Source organism: Bos javanicus, chromosome 28 (assembly GCF_032452875.1).
Source record: "Bos javanicus breed banteng chromosome 28, ARS-OSU_banteng_1.0, whole genome shotgun sequence".
Taxonomy (NCBI): Eukaryota; Metazoa; Chordata; class Mammalia; order Artiodactyla; family Bovidae; genus Bos; species Bos javanicus.
In genome coordinates, this window is record NC_083895.1 from 13,003,102 (window position 1) to 13,027,499 (window position 24,398).

At 37.3% G+C, this 24,398-nt stretch overlaps 1 long non-coding RNA gene across 1 annotated transcript in view; it reads right to left on the reverse strand.

Moving 5' to 3' along the window:
• The window catches only part of LOC133240681 (uncharacterized), a 45,672-nt gene that overhangs the window by 4,141 nt on the left and 17,133 nt on the right, over positions 1-24,398 (reverse strand). The window contains exon 2 of the long non-coding RNA XR_009734296.1: positions 11,247-11,495. This is a non-coding gene — a long non-coding RNA (uncharacterized LOC133240681). The remainder of the gene's footprint in view (positions 1-11,246; positions 11,496-24,398) is intronic.

A 24,398-nucleotide genomic window follows, 5' to 3' on the forward strand; every position in this document is an offset into this window, starting at 1 on the left:
GAACATATGCCTTTATTTTTTCTCTATTAAGTACCAAAGGACACAGAAAATAACAAACTTATTGCCTTGAATGAGAATTGCATGAAAAGATGTAACTTTGATAAATTATTTAACCTTTAATTAATATTGAGGAATAATACTTATCTCTGCCATTTTGCATTTCCTTTTTTTGGAGGATGGTCTTGATTCCTGTCTCCTGTACAATGTCACAAACCTCTATCCATAGTTCATCAAGCACTCTGTCTATCAAATCTAATCCCGTAAATCTATATCTCACTTCCACTGTGTAATCATAAGGGATTTGACTTAGGCCATACCTGATTGGTCTAGTGGTTTCCCCACTTTCTTCAATTTAAGTCTGAATTTGGCAATAAGGAGTTCATGATCTGAGCCACAGTCAGCACCCAGTCTTGTTTTTACCGACTGTATAGAGCTTCTCCATCTTTAGCTGCAAAGAATATAATTAATCTGATTTAGGTGTTGGCCATCTGGTGATGTCCATGTGGAGAGTCTTCTCTTGTGTTGTTAGAAGAGGGTGTTTGCTATGACCAGTGTGTCCACTTGGCAAAACTCTATTAGCCTTTGTGCTACATAATTCTGTACTCCAAGGCCAAATTTGCCTGTTACTCCAGGTGTTTCTTGATTTCTAACTTTGGAATTCCAGTCCCCTATAATGAAACGTCTTTTGGGGGTGTTAGTTCTAAAAAGTCATGTATATTTTCATACAACTGTGAAACTTCAGCTTCTTCAGCATTACTGGTTAGAGCATAGACTTGGATTACCATGACGTTGAATGGCTTACAAATAGCTGTGAAAAGAAGAGAAGCAAAGAGCAAAGGAGAAAAGGAAAGATATAAGCATCTGAATGCAGAATTTCAAGGAATAGCAAGGAGAGATAAGAAAGCCTTCCTCAGCGATCAAAGCAAAGAACTAGAAGAAAACAATAGAATGAGAAAAACTAGAGATCTCGTCAAGAAAATTAGAGATACCAAGGGAACATTTCATGCAAAGATGGGCTCAATAAAAGACAGAAATGGTATGGACCTAACAGCAGCAGAGGATATTAAGAAGAGGTGGCTAGAATACACAGAAGAACTGTACAAAAAAGATCTTCATGATCCGATAATCACAATGTTATGATCACTCACCTAGAGCCAGATATCCTGGAATGTGAAGTCAAGTGGGACTTAGGAAGCATCACTATAAACAAACCTAGTGCAGGTGACAGAATTCCAGTTAGGCTATTTCAAATCCTAAAAGATGATGCTGTAAAAGTGCTGCACTCAATATGTCAGCAAATTTGGAAAACTCAGCAGTGGCCACAGACTGTAAAGGTCAGTTTTCATTCCAATCCCAAAGAAAGGCAATGCCAAAGGATGCTCAAACTTCCTTACAATTGCACTCATTTCACACACTAGTAAAGTAAAGCTCAAAATTCTCCAAGCCAGGCTTAGCAATACTTGAACCATGAACTTCCAGATGTTCAAGCTGGTTTTAGAAAAGGCAGAGAAACCAGAGATTAAATTGCCAACATCCACTGGATCATCAAAAAAGCAAGAGAGTTCCAGAAAAATATCTATTTCTGATTTATTGACTATGCCAATGCCTTTGACTGAATGGATCATAATAAACTGTGTAAAATTCTGAAAGAGACGGGAATACCAGACCACCCGACCTGCCTCTTGAGAAACCTGTATGCAAATCAGGAAGCAACAGTTAGACCTGGACATGGAATAACAGACAGGTTTCAAACAGGAAAAAAAGTACATCATGGCTGTATACTGTCACCCTGCTTATTTAACTTACATGCAGAGTACATCATGAGAAATGCTGGGCTGGAAGAAGCACAATCTGGAATCAAGATTGCCGGGAGTAATATCAATAACCTCAGATATGCAGATGAACCACCCTTATGGCAGAATGTGAAGAAGAACTAATGAGCCTCTTGATGAAAGTGAAAGAAGAGACTGAAAAAGTTGGCTTAAAACTCAACATTCAGAAAACTAAGATCATGCCATCCAGTCCCATCACTTTATGGCAAATAGATGGGGAAACAGTGGAAACAATGGCTGACTTTATTTTTGGGGGCTCCAAAATCACTGCAGATGGTGACTGCAGCCATGAAATTAAAAGACACTTACTCCTTGGGAGGAAAGTTATGACCAACCTAGATAGCTTATTAAAAAGCAGAGACATTACTTTATTAACAAAGGTCCATCTAGTCAAGGCTATGGTTTTTCCAGTAGCCCTGTATGGATGTGAGAGTTGGACTATAAAGAAAGCTGAGCACCGAAGAATTGATGCTTTTGAACTGTGGTGTTGGAGAAGACTCTCGAGAGTCCCTTGGACTGCAAGGCAAACCAACCAGTCTGTCCTAAAGGAGATTAGTCCTAGGTGTTCATTGGAAGGACTGATGTTGAAGCTAAACTCCAATTCTTTGGCCACCTGATATGATGAGCTGACTCATTTCAAAAGACCCTGATGCTGGGAAAGATTGAGGGACGGAGGAAAAAGCTACGACAGAGGATGAGATGGCTGGATGGCATCACTGACTTGATGGACGTGAGTCTGAGTGAACTCTGGGAGTTGGTGATGGACAGGGAGGATTGGAATGCTGCAGTCCTTGGGGTCACAAAGACTCGGACATGACTGAGCAACTGAACTGAACTGAATGAATGTTTAAGAAAAAAATACATCAAAATTTGTGGAAAATATAAAAATTAGTGTTTTGTAAAAAATGTATAGCTTTATATGTTTATTAAGATGAAGAAAATTTCAATTAATGAAGCTTGAAAACCTTCCACCATAAGAAATTTGAAAAAGAATAGAAAATTAAAGTAAAAGGGATTAAATGTAGAAAAGTTAAAAAAATAGGAAAACAATGGAATTGAAAGCAGATAAATAACAAACACAATTAACAAAGCCAAAAGTTGAGTTTTTGAAAATGTTAATAAAGTTGATAACCTGTAGTAAGCCTCAACCATAAAGGGCTCAAAGAGAAATTATTAGTAGAATGGCTAGAGAGTGAACACCCATGCACTACAGCTTCTGATGCTATTCTCTCTTCTTGACCTCATCTATCTTAATAGACCTTTCCTGTCCTCTGATGAACAGCTGTGGAAAAGACCCTGATGCTGGGAAAGATTGAAGGCAGAAGGAGAAGAGGGTGATCGAGGATGAGATGGCTGGATGGCATCACTGATTCAATGGACATGAACTGCAGAAGACGGTGATGGACAGGGAGGCCTTGTGTGCTGCAGTCCACGGGGTTGCAAAGAGTCAGACATGACTTAGCGACTGAATGACAACTCACCTGACACTTGCTGCATGCTGCTAATTGTGTTGCTTGTGCTCTACTGTAAAATAGGATTTTAGCAAGAATTTTGTTAAGTTTCAGCTACTAGAGCTTGATGACTTCAGTAGATGAAAATAATCGTGACTTCTTTTTCTTGGTTTTTCTGTTGGCAAGGGAGCCTGACAAGTTGTGCTTGATTTGTTGACTCATTGACAGGATGAGGCAAGTGAAAGAAAAGGGAAAACTCATTCCCTGCTTAATCACAGAATGAATGAGGTAAGAAATGACATGTAGAATAGGTTGAACAAGGTAAGATAATAGAAGTCTTACAGTTCAAAAATATTTATTTATGATTTTATTCTAATTTTGTGTGTGTGTATGTTTAGTTTCACACTAATAATGTAAATGAGCCAGGGGTGAGTAAATTCAGAACAACTATGATATCTCTAGAATAAAAACAAAACCAAACCAAACCCCAAACTCCTGGCACTGTACATACTGATCTAGTGTCTTCTACCCTTTAAAATCAATGACCTTTAAAAATGGTTTGGTTATTAACAAAACTAAGTGTTGGTTCTTTGAAAAGGCAAACAAAATTGACAAAACTTCAGCTAGACTAATCAAGGGAAAAAAGAGAGTGGATCCAGATTAACAAAATTATAAGTGAAAGAGGAGATATTTCGATTGATAGCACAGAAATATGAAAGATACTTAGGGAACCACATGAAATCAGTGTGGCCCGTGGAGATGGCTCACAAGGGATCAACTGAAGAGTTAAAAGCTCATGTAAATGAAATGAGCTATCATTTCATTTCATATCACTATCCACAAAAAAGCTATCAGTAAAAAATAAATTTGATTTTAAACTTTGAAAAAATAAAAAGAAAGATCTTAAGAATTTACTGTGACTAACTATATGCCAATAAACTGAACAACCTAGAAGAAATAGGAAAATTATTAAAATAGATGGCCAACCAAGACTATACCAGGAACAAGTAGAAAAGTTGAACAGACCAATTATTAGTAAGGAGATTGAATCAGTAATCAAAAAACTACCACCTGGAAAAAAAACTCTCAGGACCAGATGGCTTCAATAAAAAGTTTTACCAAATATTTAAAGAAAAATCTATGAAAATTCTTCTCAAAATTTTCCAAAATATAAAAGTTATCGACCATTCCTAAATTCATTTTATGAGGCCAGAATTACTGTGATACTAAAGCCATAAAGGGAGAGTACACGAAAAGAAAACTACAGGCCAATATCCCTGATGACTATAGGTATAAAAATTCTCAATAAAATACTAGTAAACTGAAATTAGTAGCACATTAAAAGAACTATCCATCATGATAAAGTGAATTTATTCCTGTAACAAAATGCTGGTTCACATAAACAAATCAATAATTGTGATATATCACATGAAAAGGATATGAAAATCATGTTAATCAGTTCAGTTCAGTTCAGTTGCTCAGTCGTGTCCAACACTTTGCGACCCCATGAATCGCAGCACGCCAGGCCTCCCTGTCCATCACCAACTCCCGGAGTTCACTCAAACTCACGTCTATCAAGTCAGTGACACCATGCAGCCATCTCATCCTCTGTAGTCCCCTTCTCCTCCTGCCCCCAATCCCTCCCAGCATCAGAGTCTTTTCCAACGAGTCAGCTCTTCACATGAGATGGCCAAAGTACTGAAGTTGCAGCTTTAGCATCATTTCTTCCAAAGAACACCCAGGGCTGAACTCCTTTAGAATGGACTGGTTGGATCTCCTTGCAGTCCAAGGGATGCTCAAGAGTCTTCTCCAACACCACAGTTCAAAAGCATCAATTCTTCAGCCCTCAGCTTTATTCACAGTCCAACTCTCACATCCATACATGACCACTGGAAAAACCATAGCCTTGACTAGACGGACCTTTGTTGGCAAAGTAATGTCTCTGCTTTGGAATATGCTATCTAGGTTGATCATAACTTTCCTTCCAAGGAGTAAGCGTCTTTTAACTTCATGGCTACAGTCACCATCTGCAGTGATTTTAGAGCCCCAAAAAATAAAGTCTGACACTGTTTCCACTGTTTTCCCATCTATCTCCCATGAAGTGATGGAACCAGATGCCACGATCTTCGTTTTCTGAATGTTGGATGCAGTAAAAGCACTTGACAAAGCTCAACATGTGTTTATGAATTAAAAAAAAAAAAAACACAAACTCTTAACAAATTAACAATAGAAGGAATATAATTCAATATAATAAAGGTCATACATGAGGAGCGCATGGCTAACATTGTACTCAGTACTAAAAGGTTAATAGCTTTTTCTTTAAAATAGGGGAAAAACAAGGTTGCCCACTCTCACCACTCCTATGCAACAGAGTACTGAAACCCTAGTCAGAGCATTCAGGCAAGAAGGAGGAATAAAAGGCATTAGAATAAGAAAGGAAGAAGTAAATGGTCACTATTTACAGGTGAAATTATTAAAGATCACACCCAAAATCCTAAATCTACTTAATGAATTAAGTAAATATGGAGAACAGAAAATTAGCAAGCAAAATAGTAAAATTTCTGTACACTACTCATTATTTGAAAAAGAAACAAAGAAAATGATTCCAAACAAAAATCATCAAAATAAATAAATACATAAACTTAGGAATGCTACTGCTGCTGCTGCTAAGTCACTTCAGTCATATCCAACTCTGTGCAACCCCATAGACGGCAGCCCACCAGGCTCCCCTGTCCCTGGGATTCTCCAGGCAAGAACACTGGAGTGGGTTGCCATTTCCTTCTCCAATGAATGAAAGTGAAAAGTGAAAGTGAAGTCACTCAGTCGTGTCAGACCCTCAGCGACCCCATGGACTGCAGCCCACCAGGCTCCTCCATCCATGGGATTTTCCAGGCAAGAGTACTGGAGTAGGGTGCCAAAACTTAGGAATAAATTTAACCAAAGACATAAAAGATTTCTACACTGAAAACTGGAAAAGTTCAGTTTTCATTCCGATCCCAAAGAAAGGCAATGCCAAATAATGCACAAACTTCCACACAATTGCACTCATCTCACACACTAGCAAAGTAATGCTCAAAATTGTCCAAGCCAGCCTTCAACAGTATGTGAACTGTGAACTTCCAGATGTTCAAGTTGGATTTAGAAAAGGAAGAGGAACCAGAGATCAAACTGACAACATCCTATGAATCATCGAAAAAGCAAGAGAGTTCCAGAAAAAAAATCTATTTCTGCTTTATTGACAATGCCAATGCCTTAGACTGTGTGGATCACAACAAACTGTGGAAAATATTAAGAGATGGGAATACCAGACCACCTGACCTGCCTCTTGAGAAATCTGTATGAAGGTCAAGAAGCAACAGACCTGAAACAACAGACTGGTTCCATATCAGGAAGGGATTATATCAAGGCTGTATATTGTCACCCTGTTTATTTAATTTATATGCTGAGTACATCATGAGAAATGCTGGGCTAGATGAAGCACAAGCTGGAATCAAGATTGCTGGGAGAAATCTCAATAACCTAAAATATGCAGATGACACCACCCTTATGGCAGAAAGCCAAGAACTAAAGAGCCTCTTTTTTTTTTTTTTTTCTAATTTTATTTTATTTTTAAACTTTACATAATTGTATTAGTTTTGCCAAATATCAAAATGAATCCGCCACAGGTATACATGTGTTCCCCATCCTGAACCCTCCTCCCTCCTCCCTCCCCATACCATCCCTCTGGGTCGTCCCAGTGCACTAGCCCCAAGCATCCAGTATCGTGCAAAGAGCCTCTTGATAAAAGTGAAAGAGGAGAGTTAAAAAGTTGGCTTAAAGCTCAACATTCAGAAAACTAAGGTCATGGCATCTGGTGCCATCACTTCATAACAAATAGATGTGGAAGCAGTGACAGACTTTATTTTTTTGGGTTTCAAAATCACTGCAGATGGTGACTGCAGCCATTAAATTCAAAGATGCTTGCTCCTTGCAATAAAAGCTATGACCAACCTGGATAGCATATTAAAAACCAGAGACATTACTTTGCCGACATAGTCCATCTTGTTAAAGCTACAGTTTTTCCAGTAGTCACATATGGATTGAGAGTTGGACTATAAAGAAAGCTGAGCACCAAAGTATTGATGGTTTTGAACTGTGGTGTTGGAGAAGACTCTTGAGAGTCCCTGGGATTTCAAGGAGATCCAACCAGTCCATCCTAAAGGAAATCAGTCCTGAATGTTCATTGGAAGGACTGAAACTCCAATACTTTGGCCACCTGATGCAAAGAACTGACTCATTTGAAAAAACCCTGATGCTGGGAAAGATTGAAGGCAGGAAGAGAAGGGGACAACAGAGGATAAGATGATTGGATGGCATCACTGACTCAATGGAAATGCCTTTGAGTAAACGCTGGGAGTTGGTGATGGACAGGAAGGCCTGGTGTGCTGCAGTCCATGGGATTGCAAAAAGTCGGACACAACTCAGTGACTGAACTGAACTGAAAGCATGGGCAACAAAGTAAAAAAATAAACAAACACGAGTACATCAAACTAAAAAGTTTCTGTATAGCAAAGGAAACAGTCAGCAAAATGAAAATATAACATACCATATTAGTATGTTATATCAAAAACATTTGCAAATCTTATTTCTGATAAGTGGTTAGTATGTAAAACATATAAAGAACTCTCAATAGAAGGCAATTTTATTATTTTATATTTAATTGAATCTTTCCAACCTAGGAATCAAACCAGGGTCTCCTGTAGTGCAGGCAGATTCTTTACCAACTGAACTATCAGGGAAGCCCATTTTAATGAGCAGAGGAACTGAATAGACATTTTCCTAAGAAAGCAGCCAAATAGTCAGAAAATGCATGAAAAGTACTCCACATCACTAATGATCAGGTGAATATAAACCAAAATACAATGAGAGTGTTACTATTTTCTTTAGCATGGTGATCATCAAAAAGACAAGAGATAACAAAGTCTGATGACAATTTGGAAAAAAGGGAACCTTTGTACACTATTAGTACACTCACTATGGAAAATAGCATGGAGGTTCCTCAAGAAATTAAAAAGAGAACTACCATATTGTCCAGCAATTCCACTTCTGGGAATACAAAAACACAAATATGAGATGTATCTGCAACCTTGTGCCCTTTGCAGCATTATTTATAATAGCCAAGAAAAGGAAATAACCTAAGGGTTCAACTGAAAAATGAGTAGCTAAAGAAGTTGTGGTATATTCAAAAAATGGAATACTGTTTAACCATAGAAGAAGGACATCCTGTCATTTGCAACAACAGGGATGGACTCTGCGGGCTCTATGTTAAGTGACATAAGGAAGTGAAACAGATAGAGAAAGAGAAATACGGTATGATCACCACTTATTTGTGGAACCTTAACAACAAAACAAACTCATGGAAAGTAAGATAAAATTTGGTATTATCAGAGATGGGAGCTAGGGAGGACAGAGATTGAATGAAGGTGGTCAAAAGGTACAAACTTTCCGTTAAAATATAAATAATTGCTAAGGATATAACATAGAGCACAATGACTATAGCTGACACTGGTGTATGGCATAGTTGAAAATTGTAAAGAGAATAGACGCCATGAGTTATCAGAAGAAAATATTTTTTCTTTTTTTGTATCTATTGGAGATGGTGCATGCTAACTTAACTTACTGTGGTAATCATTTCAAAATATATGTAAGTTAAGTCACTATGCTATATAATTCAATCTTATATGGTGGTCAGCTCAGCAGTAAACAATTCGCCAGCAATCCAGGAGACACAGGTTCAGTCCCTAGGTCAAGAAGATCCCCTGGGAAGGAAATGGCAGCCCACTCCAATATTCTTGCCTGGGAAATCCTATGGACAGAGGAGCCTGGCAGGACACAATCCGTGGGGTTGCAGAGTCAAGCACAACTAAACAACAACAAAAACATCAACTGTATTTCAATAAAGCTAGAGGAAAAAATGTCTTCACTGCATTTATACTCTCTTACTTCCCAGTCTTTCTTATCCTAATAAGATTATATCATTTCACTGAGATTCCTATCACTTTCATTTTGGTTGCAGATTTCTAAATATAGTTCACAACTGTAAGCTTCTGTATTACTTGAGCTCTCTGTAGCATGCAAAAATATCATTGTCCTTTAGACATTTTATTTCAGGATAGTGAAGTGAAAGTGAAAGTCGCTCAGTCGTGTTCGACTCTTTGCAACCCCATGGACTTTACTGTGCATGGAATTCTCCAAGCCAGAATACTGGAGAGTGTATCTTTTCCCTTCTCCAGGGGATCTTCCCAACCCAAGGATCGAACCCAGGTCTCCTGCATTGTGAGCAGATTCTTTACCAGCTGAGCCACAATGGAAGCCCAAGAATACTGGAGTGGGTAGCCTATCCCTTCTCCAGCAGATCTTCCCGACCCAAGATAACAACTTCTCAATTCACTGGCTGTCCCTTTTCACCCTTTTTGGTTGATTCTGCCGCATTTTCTTGACCATATTACCATGCCCCATGGATCCTGCATTAGACTTCTCTTCTTACCTCACTGACCCTGTACTCTCATCCAGTCCCATGACTTTACTATTATCCATTTCCTAGTATGCCGAAATGTTTTTCACTTTTAAGAAAACAGGCATACCTGTTGTTTAGTTTGAAGTGTGTCTATATCTCCCCTAAGTGCTCAGTAAAATCTATGTAGATTTTCTAGAAGGAAATTAAGGAACTGGATTCTATCTAGTCTACAGAACTTGGCATAAGGACTATATGAATAAGACACTGAAATTGATGAAATTCAGAAGAAGCAGGAACTTAAAATGAGAAGAAGCTTTGAGAACATAAGAACTACCCGCCTTCAGCCCAAGTGGTGGTGTTCTTGTTTAGTCACGAAGTCATGTCTGACCCTTTTGCCACACCATGGACTGTAGCCCACCAGGCTCCTCTGCCCATGGGATTTCACAGGCAAGAATACTGGAGTGGTTTGCCATTTCCTTCTCCAGGGACTCTTTCCCACCTGGGGATGCAACCCACATCTTCTGCATTGGCAGGCAGATTCTTTACTGCTGAGCCACCAGGGAAGCTCTTCAGTTACTTCAGTGAAATTTGAAGGAAGGAATTGGATTTTTTTACTAATCATTATCTGGTGATTTAGATTAATTTTGCCTAGGTCTTGGGGAAAGGAGTGTCTCTTTATATATACAGTACACTTAGATAAAACACAATAAACTCTCAATTTTACCAGATAACTTATCTATTAATAATAAATATTTAAAATTTTTAATTTTTTAAAATTGAAAGGTAGCTCCAAATTTGTAAGTACTTGCATGAAAACCTCCCTTATAAAGCGTAATTCCAACCTAAAAGAAACAACTCAAAGATCATTTGAATTTTTCTATTCCTAGTTATATAAAATTATACCAAGATGACTGTTCCCCAGAGTAGGAAAGTACTTCTTCAAAGTATGAGTTATTTGTTTTTATCATAGCTATTCTGGGTTTGAAACAGAGAACAAAATTAGCCTGAAATACTGGTTTCTGAATTCATTGGCTTGTGGTTACCTATTGTTTTGCAATAAATAACCACTGAATTTAGGGGCTTCACTTATTATTTTCTCAGCTTTGCAGACTATAGTCAGTCAACACTCCATATCCATAGCTTCCTGAGCCCTGGATTTAACCAAATGAAGGTCAAAAATATTTGGAAAAAATCCAGAAGGTTCCAAAAAGTAACACTTGATTTTGCCAGATTGGGCAACTATCTATAAAGCAATTACATTGTGCTTACAACTCTTCCTATAGCATTGACTTTGTATTAGATGTTATAAGTTATAGAGATAATGTAAAGTGTATGAGAAGATGTGTATAAGTTATAAGAAAATAATTTGCCATTTTATAGAAGACACTTGATCATCCTCAGATTTTCATATCTGAGGAGGGTTCTGAGATCAATCTCCTGTGGATACCAAGGAACGACTGTACTGACCTTAGCTGGATGGTTGTCACTTGGGCTCTCCCATGTTGTAGATGAAGCTGCAGTCAGCTGAAGCTTTCACTAGTTGCTTGTGGTAGATGGGTCACTCACATGACTGAAATTTGATGCTGGATCTAGGCTCAGTTGGCTCTAGGCAGAGCTCAACTATGGCTGTTGATTGGAGTGTCTACGTAAGTGCTCATCTTGTGGCTTGGGATTCTACCTGATGGCTGGGTTCTCAGAAGTCCAAGAGCAGGTATTCTAAAATAACCAAGCAGGAGTTGTTATTCATAAAACTCAGCCTTGGAAATCATACAACGTTACTTAGTTCTTTCTATCTTTTTTATTTTATATTAGAATATAGTTGATTAACAATGTTGTATTAAGTTCAGGTATAAGATAAAGTGATTCAGTTATACCTATATATGTGTTTATTCTTTTTTCAGATTTTTTTCTCATATAAGTTGCTACATAATATTTAGCAGAGTTCCCGGTGCTATACGGTAGGTCCTTGTTGGTTATCCTTTTTAAATATAGCAGTGTATACATTCCAATCCCAAACTTTCTATCACCCCCAACACCTTTCCTCCCTGATAACCATAAATTCATTCTTTAAGTCTGTGGATGTGTTTGTTTTGTAAATAAGTTCATTTGTAGCATCCATTGAAGTTCTTTCACTTTTTATCTGTTAAACGTATCACAGGGTCAGTCCAGATTCAAGGGGTAGGGAATTAGATTTAACCTCTTGAAGAGAAGACTAAGAATTTTCAGCCACCTCTAATTTCTATATATTATGAGTTTTAGTTGTATCTGTGTTTAGACTAGGGATGCCTGCATTGACCAGTATTACCTAGAGTTAACAGAAAGATCATAAGTAGGCATTCATGGAGATTCATAAAGTGACTAAGCTATTGAGAAGTACCCCCCCACACACACACACACACATCTTACTGCTAATGGAATGCCACTAAGGATAAATTGAATAAGGACCACTCTTGTGAGTCAATTTTATTCCTTCCAAACCAAAGGCAATGAGCACTTTAAGAAATGAGGAATAATTTCAAAAGCATTTGTATGAAGTACTGCTCTATTAGTAGTCTCTTGTGATAACTTTGTTAAACATACTTGCCCCTTATATGTTTAAAGTTAATAGAATAATTGAGGTTAGTGGGTTTGTAAGTTTATGGGTTTGTAAATTTAACCTTTATAATGCTACAACCATGAGAACAGTTGGGGAAATAAATTTTAAAAGTATGATTGAAATAGCACATTATGATATTTAAAGTTAACGATCTAAAGGAGATATTCAAAAGTTGACTGGTTTTGTTTTGGGACCTCCAGAGAAACAAATGACTAAAAATCCAAAGCTAGGTGTTTTATTGCTGTGGACAAGCGTTCAGTCATGTCTGACTCTTTGTAACCCCATGTGCTACAGCCCACCAAGCTCCTCTGTCCATGAGATTTTTCCAGGCAAGAATACTGGAGTAGGTAACAATTTCCTTCTACAGGGGATCTCCCCAACCTGGGGACTGAACCTGGCTCTCTTGCATCTGCTGCATTGGCAGGTATAGTCTTCTTCAAAAATATTCTTTTCAATTGTTCAGTCTCTAATTAGTCTTATCTAATACTCATTCACTGTCATAATCATCATTTTCTTTCTTGTTTCTACGTGAGCATTTTGAAATCAAGGACCAGTGTCTTGAAAATATCTGTAATTCTCATAGGACCAAGTATACTGACTTTCACATTAGAGACAACAAGCAATAAAGGGACTGTGTAGGAAAAGTAATATTTGATCATCTTTGAAAACAGCCAACAAATCTTTCAAGGCAGTTTTACTGCATAAAATTCTTGAATATATCATGCACCTTGCTTTTCTTCAGGCACAGCAACTCTAACTTGTTTAACAAACATGCAGTAACACTTACTATGGGCATAAGGTCCCATGCTAGAGTCTAAGGAGAAAATACAAGTATAAAATGCAGTCATATTTTACACTGATTTGAGTTTAAGTTGATGGATTCAGTTAAGGTAGCATGAGGATATTTAAGTTATTTTCACTTAGTGATAATGTAAAATAACTATTTTGAAGAAATTAATTTTCCCACGTTTCAGTAAGGAAAACAAAACCCAAGAGGTACTTTTGTTATAAAAAGAGTTGGACAAAATATCTGTGTTGTAAAATGAGTATTCATTGTAGTCATTTACTTAAAGTAAAATTCTATTGGAATAATGTCTAAGACATAATAGATAATAAGCAAAGGCATGATTTTAAAAGGGGTGGTAACAAACAGTAAGGGAATCTTCATTATCTCTAAGGCATTCCTTGACCAAGAAACTGATAAGTTGTTCACCATACTTCATCTTCTATTCTTTTATCTAGTCTCCAAAGTCTCCACCTATGCACAGCCATATGACCAAACTCTACTCAATGGAAAATGGGTCAGAGTAATGCATGCCATAAAGAATACCAATGGACGTGATTAACCCATTGTTCCTGCTGCTGCTGCTGCTGCTGCTAAGACACTTCAGTCATGTCCAACTTTGTGCAACGCCATAGATGATAGCCCACCAGGCTCCTCCATCCCTGGGATTCTCCAGGCAACAACAGTGGAGTGGTTTGCCATTTCCTTCTCCAGTGCATGAAAGTGAAAAGTGAAAGTGAAGCAGCTCAGCCGTGTCCAACTCGTAGCGACCCCATGGACTGTGTTCCTACTCTGCTCCAATAAAGTGGAATTTTGACTCCTCCCAGCCCCACTTTCTACTAACATGAACCCACGCACCATAGACTGTTACATGTGTGAGAGGTAAACAGTTCTAGTTTGTTGACCACTAGACTATTCAGGTATAATCTAAATCAAATCCCTTATGATTATACAGTGGAAGTGACAAATAGATTTAAGGGCCTAGATCTGATAGATAGAGTGCCTGATGAACTATGGACTGAGGTTCATGACATTGTACAGGAGACAGGGATCAAGACCATCCTCATGGAAAAGAAATGCAAAAAAGCAAAATGGCTGTCTGAGGAGGCCTTACAAATAGCTGTGAAAAGAAGAGAAGCGAAAAGCAAATGAGAAAAGGAAAGACATAAACATCTGAATGCGGAGTTCCAAAGAATAGCAAGAGAGATAAGAAAGCCTTCCTCAGCAATCAATGTAAAGAAATAGAGGAAAACAAGAAAATGGGAAAGACTAGAGATCTCTTCAAGAAAATTAGAGATACCAAGGGAACACTTCATGCAAAGATGGGCTCGATAAAGGACAGAAATGGTATGGACCTAACAGAAGCAGAAGATATTAAGAAGAGGTGGCAAGAACACACAGAAGAACTGTACAAAAAAGATCTTCAAGACCAAGATAATCACAATGGTGTGATCACTGACCTTGAGCCAGACATCCTGGAATGTGAAGTCAAATGGGACTTAGAAAGCATCACTACGAACAAAGCTAGTGGAGGTGATGGAATTCCAGTTGAGCTATTCCAAATCCTAAAAGATGATGCTGTGAAAGTGCTGAACTCAATATGCCAGCAAATTTGGAAAACTCAGCAGAGGCCACAGGACTGGAAAAGGTCAGTTTTCATTCCAATTCCAAAGAAAGGAAATGCCAGAGAATGCTCAAACTACCGCAGAATTGCACTCATCTCACACGCTAGTAAAGTAATGCTCAAAATTCTCCAAGCCAGGACTCAGCAATACGTGAGCCCTGAACTTCCAGATGTTCAACTGGTTTTAGAAAAGGCAGAGGAACCAGAGATCAAAGTGCCAACATCTGCTGGGTCATTGAAAAAGCAAGAGAGTTCCAGAAAAAGATCTATTTCTGCTTTATTGACTATGCCAAAGACTTTGACTGTGTGGATCACAAGAAAGTGTGGAAAATTCTGAAAGAGATGGGAATACCAGACCACCTGACCTGCCTCTTGAGAAACCTATATGCAGGTCAGGAAGCAACAGTTAGAACTGGACATGGAACAACAGACTGGTTCCAAATAGGAAAAGGAGTACGTCAAGGCTGTATGTTGTTACACTGCTTATTTAACTTATACATAGAGTACATCATGAGAAACTCTGGACTGGAAGAAGCACAAGCTGGAATCAAGATTGCTGGGAGAAATCTCAATAACCTCAGATATGCAGATGACACCACCCTTATGGCAGAAAGTGAAGAACTAGAAAGCCTCTTGATGAAAGTGAAGGAGGAGAGTGAAAAAGTTGGCTTAAACTTTTTCAGAGTTTAAGAAAATGAAGATCATGTCATCTGGCCCTCCCTTCATGGGAAATAGATGGGAACCGTGGAAACAGTGTCAAACTTTATTTTTTTGGACTCCAAAATCACTGCAGATGGTGACTGCAGCCATGAAATTAAAAGACGCTTACTGCTTGGAAGAAAAGTCATGACCAACCTAGATAGCATATTGAAAAGCAGAGACATTACTTTGCCAACAATGGTCGGTCTAGTCAAGGCTATGGTTTTCCCAGTGGTCATGTATGGATGTGAGAGTTGGACTCCGAAGAAAGCTGAGCACCAAAAAATTGATGCTTTTGAATTGTGATGTTGGAGAAGGCTCTTGAGAGTCCCTTGGACTGCAAGGAGATCCAACCAGTCCATTTTGAAGGAGATCAGTCCTGGGATTTCTTTGGAAGGAATGATCCTAAAGCTGAAACTCCAGTACTTTGGCCCCCTCATGTGAAGAGTTGACTCATTGGAAAAGACTCTGATGCTGGGAGGGATTGGGGGCAGGAGGAGAAGGGGACAACAGAGGATGAGAGGGCTGGATGGCATCACTGACTTGATGGACATGAGTCTGAGTGAACTCCGGGAGTTGGTGATGGACAGGGAGGCCTAGAGTCCTGTGATTCATGGAGTGGCAAAGAGTCGGACACGACTGAGTGACTGAACTGAACTGAATTTGTTGACTCATTCTATTTTGGGGCCTATTTGTTACTCCAGCATAGTCTACCCCAATTCACACATCATAGAAGACATATTGAAAAAAATCTGTATTCCATATTAAAACTTTCTATGAACTTTAAAAAAAATCTATGTTTATTAATTCAAAAATATGTCCAAATGAAAACCTTTAGTATACAACTGGCAATAGACTGTCTTTAATCATAGTATAAACCTGGTAAGTTTTGTAGCATAAAAATTTAAACTACAAATTCTTGATAAAATAAAGTCTTGTGAATACCAAATTGACAACTACAGGTAACAATGGTTCATGTATTTAAGTATAAATACTTAAATAAATTTTAACTTTGATTTTACAATTTTTCCCATTAGGAAGCACTACATTTTTTGTGTTCTATTAATATAATGTTAATGAGTTATTCAAATTGATATCCACTCCATTCAAAAGCACAATTCTAAATCTCTCCAAAAGTAGAAAATGGTGGTATTGCTTTTTTCCAGGCAATCTTGTAGTATACCCTATGCTTATCATATAGTATCTACATGGTAAACTCCAAATAAACAGTTGTTGTATAAGCTGTGGAGAGAATTTCAGTCCTGATAAAACTTGAGCACCAAGTAGGGAAGATCAATATAGTCAGAAATTGGGTAAATGCTTAAAAACTGAATGTATAAGATAGGCCACGAGTCATATTCAAAGACAAATAGGTAGAATACCAAAACCACCCCAAACTGGGATCAGAGATTGAACAATGTTAACCCTGAGTTCCTCAAAAAATCAAATTTATACTAATCAAGAGCTCTAATGGATCCTGGACCTTCAGGGTAAGCCTAGTGATCTTAAATGTATAGGTGGAATAATTTTGCAGTGAGAAAATTTTTCTGCTTCTACTTTACAAGTACTGGCTTCTTATAGTTTGTTAACCTACTGTTTTTTTTTTTTTTCTAAATTAGTTTTAAACAAGTGGACTGAGGATGCACATAATAAAGAATAAGATTTGATTAGTTCTCAACTTTTTGTAAGGAAGCACTCTTGCTTTTGTTGACCTACATGTGTATCGTTTTTTCCTTTATCCAAGTAACTGATCTTAAGGATATGGTCTGATGAATTCTGGCAAATGTATACACACATGTAACTAAAATTCTTTGTCAAGAAACAGAATAGTACTATCAACTTCATGCCTATTTTCAGTCAATGCTCAAACCTCTCCTGAAACAAAAACTACTTTAATTTTTGTCAGCATAGTTAAATTTTGCTCTTTATAGAATTTGATGTAAATGGAATCATGGAACATATGTTTTATTTCTGCACTCTTTTAGTCAACATAATGCATTTAAGATCCATTCATGCTCTATGTGGGCTTCCCTGATGGCTCAGACTGTAAAGAAACTGCCTGCAATGCGGGAGACCTGGGTTCAATCCCTAGGTCAGGAAGATCTCCTGGAGAAGTGAATGTTTACCCACTCCAGTATTCTTGTCTGGAGAATTTCATGGACAGAGGAGTGTGGTGGGCTGCAGTCCATGGGGACTGAGTGACTAACATTCTCTATGTATATAAATAGTTTGTTCTTTTTATTGTTAAATAGAATATCCTACTTAGTTGATTAACTATTATTCTCTTGTCTAATATTTTCTGCTGTGAACATTTTTGTATTTGTTTTATTTGTCATTACATGCTTTTATCTTGCTTGTATTTATCGCATGAGAAGAGGAACTTCTAGGACATATAAATATAAAACTTTAAATAAAATTGCCTATCAGTTTTCTGAAGTGGCTGCACTATTTTACACTCCATCAGAAACACACTGAGAGCTCCTGTAGCTCCATCTCCTTAATAACAGTGGGCATTGTCAGGCTTTTTATTATTATCATTTTAGTTGATATGAAGCAGCAAGTCATTGTATGTCTGTGTTTCCCTAATGATTAATGATATTGAGCATCTTTAAGTACTTACTTTGCCAACAAAGGTCCGTCTAGTCAAAGCTATGGTTTTCCCAGTGGTCATGTATGGATGTGAGAGTTGGATTGTGAAAAAGGCTGAGCGCCAAAGAATTGATGCTTTTGAACTGTGGTGTTGGAGAAGACTCTTGAGAGTCCCTTGGACTGCAAGGAGATCCAACCAGTCCATTCTGAAGGAGATCAGCCCTGGGTTTTCTTCGGAAGAAATGATGCTAAAGCTGAAACTCCAATACTTTGGCCACCTCATGCGAAGAGTTGACTCACTGGAAAAGACTCTGATGCTGGGATGGATTGGGGACAGGAAGAGAAGGGCCGACAGAGGATGAGATGGCTGGATGGCATCACTGACTTGATGGACGTGAGTCTGAGTGAACTCCAGGAGTTGGTGATGGACAGGGAGGCCTGGCACAACTGAGTCAGACACAACTGAGTGACTGAACTGAACTGAGTCATTCAAGTATCTTCTTTTAGGAAGTGTCTGTTTCTGTTCTGCCAGTTGTATTTGGATTGTTTACTCTATATTATTGAGTTATAGGATTTCTTTGTCTAATTTAAATATAAGCCCCTGTTAGACCTATTATATTATATTTTCTCCCAGTCTCTGGCTTTTCCTTTCATTTTCTAGAATGGTGTCTTTTGATGGACAATAGTTCAATTTATTGTTTCTTTCTCTAATAGATAGAACATTTTATGACAAGTCTAAGAAATATTTGTCTACTCCAGGGTTGAGAAAATATTTTCTGTTGTAAGCTTTTAATAGCTTTATAGTTTAACTTTTATTGTTCAGGTCTATGAGACATTTGGAATTAAAGTTTTGAATAGGGTGAAGGAGGGTCAAGGTGCATTGTTCCACTTGCTTCAGTGTCATTTATTGTAAAGACTTGTTTCAGCACCATTTATCGTAAAGACTGTTTCTCCACTGAATTGCATTTTCTCCTGACTATTTTATTCCATTAATCTATTTGCCTATCGTTCTCTTGATACTATGTTACTAAAATTAATGTAGCTTTATTGTAAGTTTTACAATTAGGAAGTAAGTATATCTTATGATATAGTATATTACCTTGAAACCAAGTGAAAGCCCTCACAAATTGCTTTTTTTTCCCCCTCTTTTCTAGATTGCTTTGGCTATGCTAGATCCTTTTCAATTCCGTATACTTTAGAAACTTCTTGTCAATTTTTACCAAAAAGATGCTGATATTTTCATCCAGATAACATTGAATCACTAGTTTAACTTGAGAGTTGAAATCTTACCAATATTAATTCCACTTTATGAATGTGGTGTGTTTCTTATATTTAAGTCATCTTTGAGTGTGTGCTGTCGCTAAGTCGTGTCCGACTCTTTGCAACCCCATGGACTGTAGCCTGCCAGGCTCCTCAGTCCATGGGATTTTCCAGGCAAGAATACTGGAATTGGTTGCCTTCTCCAGGGATCTTCGCTACCCAGGGATGGAACCTATATCTCCTGTGTCTCCTGCACTGGCAAGTGGATTCTTTACCTTGAGTCACCTGGGAAGTCCAAGTCATCTTTAATACAACTCAATATGGTTTATATTTCATTGTAGAGTTCTTATTTACTAAACATTTGATTCAGTTCAATTCAGTCACTCAGTCTTGTCCGACTCTTTGAGACCCCATGAATCGCAGCATGCCAGGCCTCCCTGTCCATCTCCAACTCCCGGAGTTCACTCAGACTCACATCCATCGAGTCGGTGATGCCATCCAGCCCTCTCATCCTCTGTCGTCCCCTTCTCCTCCTGCCCCCAATCCCTCCCTGCATCAGAGTCTTTTCCAATGAGTCAACTCTTCGCATGAGGTGGCCAAAGTACTGGAGTTTCAGCTTTAGCATCATTCCTTCCAAAGAAATTCCAGGACTGATCTCCTTCAGAATAGACTGGTTGGATCTCCTTGCAGTCCAAGGGACTCTCAAGAGTCTTCTCCAACACCACAGTTCAAAAGCATCAATTCTTCGGCACTCAGCCTTCTTCACAATCCAACTCTCACATCCATACATGACCACTGGAAAAACCATAGCCTTGACTAGACGAACCATTGTTGGCAAAGTAATGTCTCTGCTTTTCAGTATGCTGTCTAGTTTGGTCATAACTTTCCTTCCAAGGAGTAAGCATCTTTTAATTTCATGGCTACAGTCACCATCTGTAGTGATTTTGGAGCCCAGAAAAATAAAGTCTGACACTGTTTCCACTGTTTCCCCTCTATTTCCCATGAAGGAAGGGAGCGGATGTCATGATCTTCATTTTCTGAATGTGGAGCTTTAAGCCAACTTTTTCACTCTCCTCTTTCACTTTCATCAAGAGGCTTTTTAGTTCCTCTTCACTTTCTGCCATAAGGGTGGTGTCATCTGCATATCTGAGGTTATTGAGATTTCTCCTGGAAGTCTTGATTCCAGCTTGTGTTTCTTCCAGTCCAGCATTTCTCATGATGTACTCTACATAGAAGTTAAATAAGCAGGGTGACAATATACAGCCTTGACGTACTCCTTTTCCTATTTGGAACCAGTCTGTTGTTCCATGTCCAGTTCTAACTGTTGCTTCCTCACCTGCATATAGGTTTCTCAAGAGGCAGGTCAGGTGGTCTGGTATTCCCATCTCTTTCAGAATTTTCCACATTTTCTTGTGATCCACACAGTCAAAGGCTTTGGCATAGTCAATAAAGCAGAAATAGATGTTTTTCTGGAACTCTCTTTCTTTTTCCATGATTTATTAAATATTCATAATAATTACTAAATATTTTATATTTACTATGTTTATTACAATATTTTATAAAATTAACTATAATTTTATAAAATTTTATAAAATAAAAACATTTTATATACTTACTATATTTATTATAATATTAATATACCATATATAAATGCTTTATATATTTATAAATATAAATAATTATATTTTATTTAGTAAATGTATTTCTAAGGGTCTTATGTTTTTGATACTAAATTACAGTTTGAAAAATATCATTTTTCAATTATTCATCCACATTATATAGAAATGTAGTTAAATTTTGTAAACTGACCTCATGTTTCCTGGCCTTTCCAGCAGTTTTTAAACGATACTTTTGGATTCTATGTTCACTTGAGGACTTTCCTTTAAGGTTTTTAAAGTGATTTTGAACCAATGAATTCACTCAGCTCTTGATTATCTAAATATTTCTTTATTTTTGCCTTCATTTTTAAAGAGCATTTTTGTTGACTATTGAAAGGAAGCCTGTCTTTTTTCCCTTTGCACACTAGACAACTCTTTTTGTGGTCTACTACCTTCTGTTATGCCTGATAAGTCTACTTCAATTCTTATACTGTATTTCCTTCAGTGCAATATATCTTTTCTCTCAGTCTGCATTCAATATTTTAAAATTACCTTAGGTTTTCAGTAACTTGGCTTTTATGGATCTAAAGGTGGTTATTTTTGTATTTATTGAGCATAGGCTTGCTTTGTTTCTTGGAAATGTATATTGAATTTTTACAAAAAATATGAACCTTTCAAACTATTTTTTCATAAAATACTTTTCTCTATCATATTCTTTCTCTTCTTTTTTGACTCCAACTATAAGTAGATTAGAAATTGGATGTTTTTCTATAGGTCACTAGTTATCTCTTCATTTTTTTTTAATCTATTTTTGTCTCTGTGCCTCAATTTGGATAATTTCTACTAACCTGCATAAGGGTAACTAATCGTTTCTTCTGCTATGTATGAATTGTGTCCAAAATTATCATAAAAGATAATATGTGGGAATAGGTTTATACTGCTTTAAATTTCTTATTTTAAATAAATTTTACATTTGAGCTGTCATACATTTATGTTTTAGAATTTTTCTTTCATATACCATATATATTCTTTTCTACCATAATTTTCCATTTCTTTTCCCAAACTGTTTTTTGTTTTTATTTTCATTTTTTGCAATACCTTTAAAAGTATTTTGTTTATTTTTTTAGCTGTGCTGGGTCTTTGTTGCTGTGTGGGCTTTGCTGTAGTTGTAGTGAGCTGGGGCTGCCCTATAGTTGTGGTGGGTGGGCTTCTTATTGTAGCGGCTTCCCTTGTTGTGGAGTATGGGCTAAGGGCACAGAAGTTTCAGTAGCTGTGGCACATGGCTCAGTAGTTGTGGCTCCTAGGCTCCAGAGCACAGGCTCAACAGTTGTGGCACGTGGACTTAGTTGGTCTGTGGCAGGTGGGATCAGAGTTCAAACCTGTGTCTCCCGCATTGGCAAGTGGATTCTTTACCACTGAGCCACCGGGGAAGCCCCTATTCTTAACATAGTTATCATAGTCGTTTTAAACTTTTCTGACTCATTATAATATCTAGGTCATCTGTTGCTCTTCCTCTGTTGCCGTTCTTTTCTCTTAATTATGGTAACTTTCCCTGCTTTTTTGCTTTTATAAAAATTTTAATTCTGGGCATTTTCATTAAACAGAGATAAAACTATGAAAGAATTTGTTTTCATCTTGTGTTATTATGTTTCCTAGAGAGCTCAAGTTGTATTCCTCTATCAGGCAGCAAATGGTACAAAGGAATGATTTTTCAGATTCCATGAAGAATTCGGTTGAGTTTGTATGACCTTGTTACCATAAATTAATTGCATTCAGCTGTGGCTTGAAATTGGATTAATGCCTTCTTTTTACTCTTTAGCTAATCCTTTGATTTTGTCAGACTTGAGCTGGAAGTGATTCAGACTGCAATTTTTGGTAGTTTGGGCTCATTTTTGGAGTCTTCTCTAGCTGACCCTTTGGAATATTAAGCACTGTGGAGCTGTGCATGTCTGCTGGAAGACTTTCTGCTTTTTACCCTCACCTCCACTGCCTTCACCCAGTGGTATTCTGCGAAAGGAAGTGAGAGGCTTGCCAGGCTGAGATATTGAAATTTTTTATTACCAATCTTCTGTCTTCCATTAGTAACTGGTTGATTTTACATTTTCTCTACTAGGCTATCTCTCAATGACAGGCCCACTTCCCCATTTAACTATTCCCACACTGGGCGCTTGACCCCAGGGGTAGAAGTGGCACTTTGATAACCTATAAAGGGCTCATCTCTCTTCTGGAATTTAGTTCATTAAGACATCTTAATGTCCACTGTTCTTCAGTAACATCATAAAAATTATACATCTTAGCATGATGTCTATTTTGTCTTGCTTCTACTATAGGAGTTAAATTATTTCATGTACTCCTACATCCTAATTGGCAGTGGAAACCCAAGTAGCTTTTTCGAAAAACATGAATCTCTAAATTTTGTTAATATTTCAGTGTATATCTTGTAATATTTTCCACAGTATTAAGGTTATATTACCAAGATTTTGCCCAGTTTATTTACTTATCTTGAAAAATGTCCATATTTGTTAATGATATCATTAACTGTATTATTGATTGCATGAGAGCAGTACGTTTCTTTTGAGAGTATGAATTTTGGTGATGGGCGATTTGGGTTGGAGTCCAGGACTGCCGTATAATACTGATCTGACTTTGGTCTCATCTGAAAATGGTGAAGCTAATAGTAGTTTCTTCTTTTAGTTGTTATGAGAGTTACATAAATCATCTCCTGTGAAATGTATTGCATGTCTGGTGCATAGTAAGCACTGAGTAATAAGTCCTATTATTGTTCTACATTCCTGTAAATGTCTTCTATTTTCTTACACCTGTCACTCTATTATTATCTTTTGTTTTTTCACTGTCAAATTATCTAATGCGAATTTAGATGTGTTCCAGTGGATGGTCTGCTGCTAAAACAAGGAACTTATTTGCCTATCCAAGTATCACCAACTCAAGTATGTCTAAATCAATTTGACAGACATACAGATGAAAGGCAACTGAGAAAATGGTTACAATGTTTTAAAGAAAAATCAACATAGTTACTTTTTATTTAATTCTTTGTCAAAACTTTGGCTTAATGAATCATAGGATGATTTACTAAATGAATTAACCAACTCTTCAGTGAATATAATGAATAACTGATAACTTCAACTGATTATTTTTAAAACAGAAGCATGTAAATTTACACATTTTGCTAAGGCAAATGCATTGAAATGGTAATGTCATTTATAAAGGGGAAGAACATACAATATTACAATGATATATTTATATCTTCCATTTGTATGTTAAACAATGTAATAAGGAGTAATATTCATAATACTTTGTTCTGAGCTGCTAAATGTGTTGCCTAAGTTAAGTTATAAAATTTATTTATGATATTTATTGAATATTGACACTGTACCTTCATAAGAAGCTAACACATATTTTAGAAGGAACTAATATAAAAGAATAAACTTTCATTTATTTATTACTTTTT